This window comes from Maniola jurtina, chromosome 22 (assembly GCF_905333055.1).
Source record: "Maniola jurtina chromosome 22, ilManJurt1.1, whole genome shotgun sequence".
Taxonomy (NCBI): domain Eukaryota; kingdom Metazoa; phylum Arthropoda; class Insecta; order Lepidoptera; family Nymphalidae; genus Maniola; species Maniola jurtina.
The window spans coordinates 1201673-1211949 of record NC_060050.1 but is presented as its reverse complement, the minus strand read 5'-3'; the positions used below and the strand labels follow the sequence as shown (position 1 = coordinate 1211949).

Genomic DNA, 10277 nt, shown 5'->3' with positions numbered 1-10277 from the left:
TTTTATCACCTCTATTCTGATTCTGAATTCTGTGTAACCACATTTTTTAACGACCTCCCAGGTGCAATGCTGAGGCGCTGTGGTCTCATTGAGCGTTTCGGGTTCAATTCCCGACCGCTGTAATTTTGGGCATAATTTATAAACTAGCTGACGCCCGCGACTTCGTCCGCGTGGATTTAGGTTTATCAAAATCCCGTGGGAACTCTTTGGTTTTCCGGGATAAAAAGTAGCGTATGTGCTAATCCAGGATATTATCTATCTCCATTCCGAATTTCAGCCAAATCCGTCCAGTGGTTTTTGCGTGAAGGAGTAACAAACTCACACACACACACACACACATACAAACTTTCGCCTTTATAATATTAGTGTGATAGTTAGGTACCCTATCAGCAGACTTATGCCGCCAAGGTATTGAACGATCAATATATAAGTAACTAGAGGATGCCCGCGACTTCTTCCGCGTGGACTTAAGTTTTTAAAGATCCCGTGGGAACTGTTTGATTTTCCAGGATAAAAAGTTGCTTAAGCCAATTACAGGGACGCAAGCTGCAAGTTACGAGTACATCGGTACCAAACATACAAATCGGTTAAGCGGATTGGTTTTTCGGAATCCCGTGGGAAATCTTTGATTTTCAGGGATAAAAAGTAGCCTATGTCCGTCCCCGGGATATACCTAAGCTAACGGTGTACCAAATTAAACTGTTGGGCCGTGAAAAGGTAGCAGACAGACAGACACACTTTCGCATTTATAATATTAGTAGGTATGGAAGTATGGATAGGTATATGCATTGTAGAAAACAATTAAGTACAGGGGTTGGTATGGGACATGGGTTTTGTAAAAACTGCTATACTCCTTCAAGGTTAGCTAGCTTGATTTCAACATCACTTACTCATAGGGCCTTCCAAACGCCAGGGTCTTGTACCGCCTGAATCCAGCTACCTAAGTAGGTACTAAGACATTATATCTCCCTCCGCCTGGCATGTTTTAAAGGGTTAGGTGCCCACGCACTCGAACTGAACTGCAGCTGAACTGCGCGTCGCGGCAGCGCCCCGCACGATATTCTCTCCAGCCGCGCCGCGCGGCAGTGACGCGCTACGCGGTACGCGCATCGCGGCTATAGTGCGTGGGCACCTTTACTTACGTATGTTTTTAGGGTTCCGTACCTCAAATTGAAAAAGGAATCCTTATGGGATTACTTCGTTGTCTGTCTGTCTGTCTGTCGTGTCTATCAAGAAACCTATATAGGGTACTTCCCGTTGACCTACAGGTTTTACAGTTGTTTGACCCGCCCATTGTCATTTCAGTTTCTCTACTCGTTGAGCTTTCGATTCTCTGACATCGATCATCTAGAGAAAATCTGAGCATGGCTCTCTCTGTCGCTCATTGCGTATGAGCGATAGAGAGCCATCTCTACTTCTGATTGAGTTAGGTACCTATTATATATTATTACTATTTATAGCTTCTAAGTACCTACCGATAAATACGATTATAATAATTTACAGCCTATTAAAATTTCAATTGTTTGTTAAGGTTCCCTACCTCAAAAGGAAAAACGGAACCCTTATAGGATAACTTTGTTATCTATCTGTCTGTCTGTCCGTCTGTGTGTCGTGTCTACCTACACCTATAGTATATGTTTTTTTGACAGACAACACGTCAAGTACTCTAATTATTATATACCTATTATGAAATTTGGCTGATAGGTAGATCTTATATTTAGCATAAGTAAAAAATGTCGGAATAAATACCCGAGTACGGAATCTTCGATGCGCGAGTCTAACTCGCACTTGGCCGGTTTTTTATTTCTCATTCTAATTACCTAACTACATTTTATGAACGCAATAAGTAGTTTTTCATTTCAGAAATGTTTTTCTTGATATTATGTGAGTACCTACTTAATTCTATATTTGAATAAGGTCCTGATACCTAATTAAATAAGATAGTATTTCATACAAAGATATCCATATAAGTACGCGACAGGTCGAGATGGCAATCGAGGTACGAGGCGGTGGGACGCCCGCACACCGGCACGTCGCCCGTGCTATCCCGCACCGGATTAGTGCGGGGGTTATGCGGGTGTGCGGGGCGTCCCCCTGCCTCATACCCCGATTGCCATCTCGATCTGTCGCGTAATAGGTATACACTAGAACGATAGCCTAGTGGTTCAGAAGTCAGCCTCCAGGCACATAAGCAGAGTCCAGGGTTCGATCCCAGCCGGTTTTTAGCAAATCGATTATGATCTGCCATATTAAATATTATGTAAGAACCCTTTGATTATTTTTCAGTGTTGCCAGCTATGTCAAATCAGTATGCCATCAAAGTACAAGGAAAAGTCGAGATGGGTGACGAGGTTGCCAGCATTTTGAAATCTCTCTACAACCAACTCTCCCCATACAATCAAAACTTTGATTCACTCATGCAGAAGATTGGCGTGATCCAAGAAAACACACAGTCAAACGATGGGAAAGACTCGATGCAAGAAAAGCCTTTGTTGGAAGAAGTTATGGAGAAAATCAGATAGGTCATATTTATGGATATCATAAGGAAAATGGAGAACGGAATCAGAAAGATTTTAATTAAATGATAATATACATGTATACATGACTAGCTGATGCCCGCGACCAATATTTGACCAATGACTATGCGAAGTATTTGACCAATGACTCGAGTAATATCGGTCTCCAATGCCTAAATCGTAGCTGGCTTATCCGTGTAGACTTTGGACTTTACATAGCCCCAAAGGAAAAAGGCAAGAGGTGTGATGCTAGCCGGCCAATTCACTCATCACTGGTCCAAAGCGTCAAATTACTAGTTCGCCGAATCTTATTTTAGACTGTTAAAGAAAAATCTGTCGATTATGGATGCTTGTCGTTTATTGGTGTCATCACGTTAGGTACTTTTGAATCGTCAAGAGCATCTACCACTGGTTCGGAATGCCTTTCCTACTGAGAAGAACCAGCAAGGAACTCGGGTTAAGAACACTCCGCACACCCGCACAGCCCTCGCACTAACCCGGTATGTGGGACTCCCTCGCCTCATACCCGGATTGCCATCTCGACCTGTCGCATACCATAACTACGATGCGTTTAATTAAGATAGGTAGAATCAGTGATATCTACATGTTTGTGGGTATAATTAAAACAACATAAGTAATATTAACATTTTATTCAATTATTCATTGTACATTAACGTACATTCAGTGCCGATACATATGGGATCACTGTTCTGGCTATTCGATACGTTTATAATCGGAAAACACTAACCTATTTCAGCAATTAAAATTTTCACTTAGGTAGGTACAGTCAGCAACGAAGCTAAGTTTGCATCCCTCGCTTGTACTGGCGGATGCAAACCTAGCTTTGTCGCTGACTGTAGGTACATGTTAGGGTGCGTACTGATTGACGCATTCGCTTGTAATGTAACAGCGAGCATTCGAACGTTACATTACCTCACAGTCACCGATATCGGTTAATACCTACGTCAAGCTGAGAATTAAGTTTGATATCTATAGAACACACTTTGAATTTAGATTTATGCCAGCAGTATAACGCTGTCTCGTTTTAACAGTGTCTTAACTCTGAGCAAAGGCAAAGTGCGCTAGAAATCAGTCTTAGACTACACACTTTGCAATGAAGTTACAACTTTTTAACACTGTTGTAGCGACTGCTGTATGCTAATAGTATGAGCTTTTACATCTCCCCAACGTTGACGGAATTCGAGAGTCAAAACACAATAACGCCAAGGTAAAATGAACTTGAAAATCTCCGGGTTAGAGTCCAAAATTCAGTACCACTATCAGTCAAAAGTTCATTATAATATCCCAATGTTTCCACTTTCCACGTGAAGTGCTGGTTGTAGATTTTTGGACCAACTTTTAACACGAGGTAGGTAATTAATTTAATTTTTACGCTCAAGTTTTTCGACGGTCAAGTTCTATCAACGTTGGTGAAATGCAAAATGTTATACTAAGCCTATTGTAGCAAGTGAGTGTTACAACAGCGAATGTTCGTTAGGTCCGTACTACACCATTGTAACTGCACTCCTAATTGTTATGCTTCTGGTCAATACGCACCCTTACGTTTAATTGATCCATTGATTAGATATAATGAATTGATCTCACAAACACATTGCCATTATAATAATTTTACGTACTATTTGGGTAATAGAGTGTGTGGTAGTTTTTCGTCTTGACGAGTACAAGTACAAGTAAAGGTTGACACACACAGATGGAATGGTGTGGAGTCGAGTTATTTCGATATGTAACAACTTTAAACTCAGCTTTTGAGCTTTGGCATAAATGATTGAACTAATTGATATGAAATAAAAACCAACGCTGAGATCTATGAAGCGAACTTAGACTTTGCTGATATACATATGTATAAACTATTAAAACGAGACAGCGTTCTCGTTTTAAATCATATTTAAGGGCCGGTGCCATATGCCGGAGCGCAGCGCAGAGCATTTTTCACAGTCAAAATATTATCGACATTGTCCTCATTGAAATAATATCTAAAATCAATTGTGCAACCGTGCGGATACTCGCGCATCCGCGCGCAGTCCCGCGCGTGCTCGCGCATTGTCTGGTAGAAATTCGCGTAGCTAATGTGTCATGCGATTAGATGCTCTGCGCTGCGCTCCGCCATATGTGCGCCGGCCCTAAGTCGGAACCAAGTCTAAGTTTGCTCAATAGATCTGAACATCAAAGGAGGTGCGATGCACCGCGGTCGTTATGCTAAAATAAATAAAGCTTAAGTTTAAGATATTAGCAAGAAAAAAAGCTGCGTCTCGACACCTTCACTCTGTGAGTGTGCGTTGCGTCTTAGGTTGAGATGTATAGAGCGTATTATATCATTGCTCAAAGTCTCAGTTAAAACGAGACGGATTTATGCCAGTATCCTAAGTTTGAGCAGTCTGTTAAGCTTTATAGATCTACTTTAAAAATGAAATGATGAAAATTTTTTAATCCTAAAAAAGAATGCCACCAGATGGGTTTCCAAAAAAAAAACTATTTACATAGACAGGATTTACTTGTACTAGATATTGCTGAAACCACTATAAAACTAGCAATAATGATTTTATAAAGATGATCACATAAGAAAGTAGAGACATTTCTCTGAAAGATGTGACGCAATGAATTTTTTCGATCGTGAAAATGCATGTGACCAATTCAAATAAGTACTTCACATCAAAAAAATATAAGCAATTTTCCGAGACGCGAACAATCTGTTTGTTTCTCTTACTCAGGACCGCTTTCCACTCAAGCAGAGCGGAGAAATGTGTTCAGTCAATCAATCAGATTCTTAATAAATAACGTAAAAAAAAGAAAGTAGTTAATATTTTGAAAAACTGATTGGTTGACTGAACACGTCTCTCCACTCCGCTTAGGTGGAACCCGGGCTTTATGCGACCATCATAAAAATACGATGATTTGCGACAGTTGACTTCGAATATCTGATGTTTGTTTTACCCATTTTACCTCAATCAAATTATTATTAACAGGCTGTACTTTTTGACTTCATTTAGAAAAAGCGTAAACTGAATAAGGCCTCGTTCGCACGAGCGTTAAAAAAGCGTTGCGTTAAAACCCGGCGTTGCGCTGAAAATACAAAGTGCGCGTTAAAAAAGCGTTGACATCACTGACGTGTGAACAGATACTCGGGAATGCATTTGTTCTATTTGAACGCTTTTTTTAACGGATGTTAAAAAAGCTCTCGTGCGAATGAGGCCTAAGCCTGAGAGCTTTTTTATAATGCTGTGTACACACCGGCGCACTCCAATGAACGAAAAGTGTATGCGCTCGTTTAAATCGTCAGATGTGTATCCAGCGTAAGTATGTTATAGAAAGAAAAGAAAAATATAGGAAACTTAACATAAAAATAATAAAAACCAAAAATAAACAAAAATATATTTAATCCATAACGAAACACGTTCATTAAATCATTAAAAAATTAACATACATATTTACAACAACGAATTAATAGTTTTACAATTTTAACCCTACGAATTGGAAGTAGGAATTAGTTTTTAAGTTTAATTGAAGGTAACATCTTAAAAAAACAAATAGTGTAAGTTCTGTGATTATTTTTTTTAGATTGAATACAAGGAATTATACTGACAGTAACATTTTTATATTAAGTATAGAATATTAAATTAATCAGTTAACTTTAAATTCTACCATTTGGGTAGAATTTAATCTTACTACGAAAAAAGCAATTTACGTGTAAAAAATCAACGGTACCTTTTAAAAATCAACATTTAAAACTAATATTTTGGTAGGAACTTTAATAAAATTAAAAAAAATCCCAATGTGTGAAAAACATCTGTAGGTTTTTTTTTAAATAGTATAAAATTTCTACCGGCTACCTGTAGAAATTATTAAATAGATTGTTACCAAATGAGATACATTTTGACTATTCAATTATTCAAAAGATCTTTTAAGAAATCTTACTTGTACAAGCATTTTTTGTGGTCGAATTTTTAGTTTGGGGCTTCCATTATAGTATATCAAAACCAATTTAAACTTTTTTAAACATTTTGTTTCCGACATATTAGAAAAAAATTGCTATGGCTTTGAAATCAAGTCTTTTAAGCCTAAAAATGCATTTTTATTAAGTGTTGCCATAATATAAGATTTTTATGTTATATTTTCTAGTGTACTTATACATTTATGGAATATTTTTGCAGTGCATCGCTTATTAATCATGATCCTTAGAAAACCCTTCGACTTAACCACTACATTATAATAACTAATTCTCGAATACTAAATCATTGGTTTACACTATCGGCCAAAAAATTAACACACATTTCTAAAAACCTACCATATTTAGAGTATACACCAATAACTTTTCATTATTTTCATTTTCACTTTCATTTTGCTTTTCATTTCATTAGCATAAAAAATCGGGTCAATTGTAATTCAATACTTAACGCATTTAAACAATTTAATGTTTAAAAAAAATTTTATCAAGTTTTCAAAAATATCCATTATCTATAGAAATAGCAATTAATAATAATAATAATTGGTCATAATATTATTTATTAGAGTACATGTGATGCGCGGCTTTGCCATGCAGTTGAGTTATTTGTAACTTAAGTATAACGTTCACACATTGATTCATATTCTCAAGTAATAAAGTTAAAAAAAACCCGGACACCTATTTTTGTGGCGTAGGTCAAGAACAATGCATTTTTCCATATTTAAATAACTTTAAATATGCAAAAAAGTTTGCTTGTCACGAATACTAATAAAGTTGCATTATTTTGAATATAATATAATTAATTATACTACTTTCAAACAGATTAGGAGAATGCATAGTTTTTATACTAATAATACTTATATTGCAAGTTGAAAATTAATTGATAAACTAAATCTAAAGCTATGGCTGAAATTAGCCTCTTTGTAGTAGATTATCGATATAAATTTTATTTAGTGCATCCTTACAATTCTAAAGACAATTTTATGTTAAACGATTCAATCTTTCTTCAGAGTTTAATTCTCTGTACCTTACCTGTTAGTCAGTCAAGCAACTATAAAATACACCAACAACTTTTTAACTACCATAATTTGTTTACTTTAATTTAAAAATGTATAGGCAAAACGAGATAATCCATAAGATAATTGAAATGAATAAACTGCCATCCTACTTCTGATGTAGGCACTTCTAATGATTATTAAGATTGAAGCATGATCTAACCACTAGTAAACCTGGATAATAACTCAGTGGATTCCTCAGAATAGCAACCTTTAGATTAACCGAGCCTTCGTGGGCGCACTAACGATATTTTGGACTATCAAATGACATTGAACTACCCTGAACAACAACCATGATAACTCTCAGACACTGCACGTGAAAACTACCAGCGTACCTAGGTAAACCTAATCTAACCTACCTAGACCGGCTCCTCCGACCCTACACCGGTCCCAAACCAACCATCTAACCTAACCACCACAATAACAACTCGTCCAACCAACAGCACCACTTTAGGTAACCACTACCCTAAAACCTACAGTACGACACACCGTATCTACTGAGAACCTCCTCGGATCGAAGCCAGAACAAGAATTAATCGCCAATCGCTACGCTAATATTCTGATAATCAAATGCGAGAGTGAAATCTGAACACAGCAACGCGTGCCGACCAAAATCCAACTCTGACAGTGACAGCTAAACAAATATGGCTGAGTACCTTCACGTAACGTTACTTTTCATGGAGTCGTCTATGACATTAAAACCTCTTTTTAATATTGACTCGACGACAAATGTTTTGTTTTTAGTTTGTTTTGTTTTCAAAATATAAATGTGTAGAAATACTGTATCTACTTACGCTACGAATAACTAAGTAATGTCAACGCCGCGCGTCACATGTATGATTACAATATTTTGAAAAATTATCTGGTTTTTTTAAAATCAATACTTTATCTATTTAAATTTTTTTTAAGGGCTTATAAACGTGTTAAGTATCGAATTCAGCAAAGTAGATTTTTTATGGTAATTAACAAGTGGTGCATATACTATAAGATAACATTTAAACTGTTAAACCATCACAGGTAAATTATCAGGAATCTACTATAAAAACGAATTTTTTTCTTTTTAATTTATTATTAATATTATCTAAAGAAGATAACTTGAAATAAAGCATTTTAAAACGACACTCCATTTTTCTGGCCAGTAGTGTAAACCTACGCCTAACCTATACAATCAAATGTAATGTAATAGGCAATAAATATGCTACAAGAGTTGAAATGGAAATAATATTTAGCCACACCGTCTCTACAACACTTTGAGCTTCATGTCATTGAAAAATCATCTATCAGTTTACTCAACAATATTGAAAAAAAATCCAAATATCGTCGTCTTAGAGTGAAAACCTCGGGAATGCATTTTTGCTCAAATTTATTTTATTGCGTTTCTAGGAAGAAAACCTCGCAACGCACATCCTGATCTGACTAATTTGTTCATTCGATACTCGTAACGCCATCTATGACATTAAATGAGAAACTCGTAAATACTCGCTTCTAATTTTACAGCACGCAGTTTTTTCTTCCTCCTGAAAAGTTACTTCTTTTACACTTACGAGGTTTTCACTCTAAGCCGTCGATATAGACATGTGGATGTCATCAAGTCTTATTTAAGACATTAGGTTCGTACAAAAATGCCAAAAACAATTACTCAGCATCAAAATAATCAATTATAGTCTGATTTTTTAATTCCGTGGAATTCTGACGTTTCGCAATGTTAGAGATAAAACAGTTCTGACTAAAAAGATGTTACCTTTTTTGTAATCATTCAAATGAAATAAAAATGAGGCCATGGATCAAATTTATAAAAACCTAAGCTTTAATTTGTTAGTTAATAAAGCACTATTTCAATTTCAAGTGACACGTTTTCTTTCTTACTAAAAATAAAGCATTATTTTCGACACTTGCATAAATTAAAAAAAAAATGTTGATTAAGTTTTACAAAAGTCTCTAAGTATCTATTGAATAAATTATTTTTGATATGCCGAGGGTTTAGGTTAATTTAGGGTAAAATCGAACCTCAGATGGCAACCCTGTTTTTCATACATTTGTATGAAATGTATGAAACCAACCCACCCAATGCATAAAATGACAACTGTCAGAATTCCACTGAATATACAGTCAGACTATGGATCAGCTGTTTTGAGGCCGTCATTTTATATCAAGATTTTAAAGTACCAAGTATAATTAATAGTGCCATAGATTAAAAGCTGTATTTTTTACTAATTACGTACAATAATCCGCTTCTCAGTACATCTCCTCTTTAATGGTATCCAGCAAAGCGGAGATGTCTTTAGCGGACCAATCAGATTTTAATGAAAGATCGCAAAAAAAATTATCACGTCACCTTCTCATCTGATTGGTCGACTGAACGTATCTTCTCTCCTGCTCTTCTTAGGTGGAAGCCGGCCCAAGAAAAGAACAGTTCAAAAACAAAAATAATATTCTCATTGTCAACTAGCGTTTTTTTTTTTTCAAATAAATCATTTTTCTAAATTGAATTACGCAGCTGAACTTTCTTTTTACCCGACTGCGGCGAAGCCCAAACGGAGAGTTATGTGTTTGACGGAATATATATTAGTCCCTATGTACGCTCGCAACTACTCAACCGATTTTGGTAAATGATTCGTCATTAGATGATGGCGCGAGTGTCACCGTGTATATAAAATTCTTGAAAATCAAAATGGCGAATTTTATGTGCGGGCTAAAGCATTGCAAACCGCAGTCGGGGCTTTGTGAAAACTTTTCAAAATAAAA

At 36.3% G+C, this 10277-nt stretch overlaps 3 long non-coding RNA genes across 3 annotated transcripts; 2 read left to right on the top strand and 1 right to left on the bottom strand.

Annotated features, from left to right (window-relative positions):
- Window positions 1-3135: 3135 nt before the first annotated feature.
- Window positions 3136-3712, top strand: LOC123876954. Its single transcript, XR_006798461.1, has 2 exons — window positions 3136-3293; window positions 3377-3712. It is a non-coding gene; the product is annotated as an uncharacterized LOC123876954 (long non-coding RNA).
- Window positions 3713-5892: 2180 nt separating this feature from the next.
- Window positions 5893-10276, bottom strand: LOC123876957. Its single transcript, XR_006798463.1, has 3 exons — window positions 10264-10276; window positions 8937-8939; window positions 5893-6048 (listed from the first exon to the last, which is right to left on the bottom strand). It is a non-coding gene; the product is annotated as an uncharacterized LOC123876957 (long non-coding RNA).
- Window positions 6040-9841, top strand: LOC123876955. The gene is made up of 2 exons (XR_006798462.1): window positions 6040-8851; window positions 9106-9841. It is a non-coding gene; the product is annotated as an uncharacterized LOC123876955 (long non-coding RNA).
- Window position 10277: the final 1 nt, after the last annotated feature.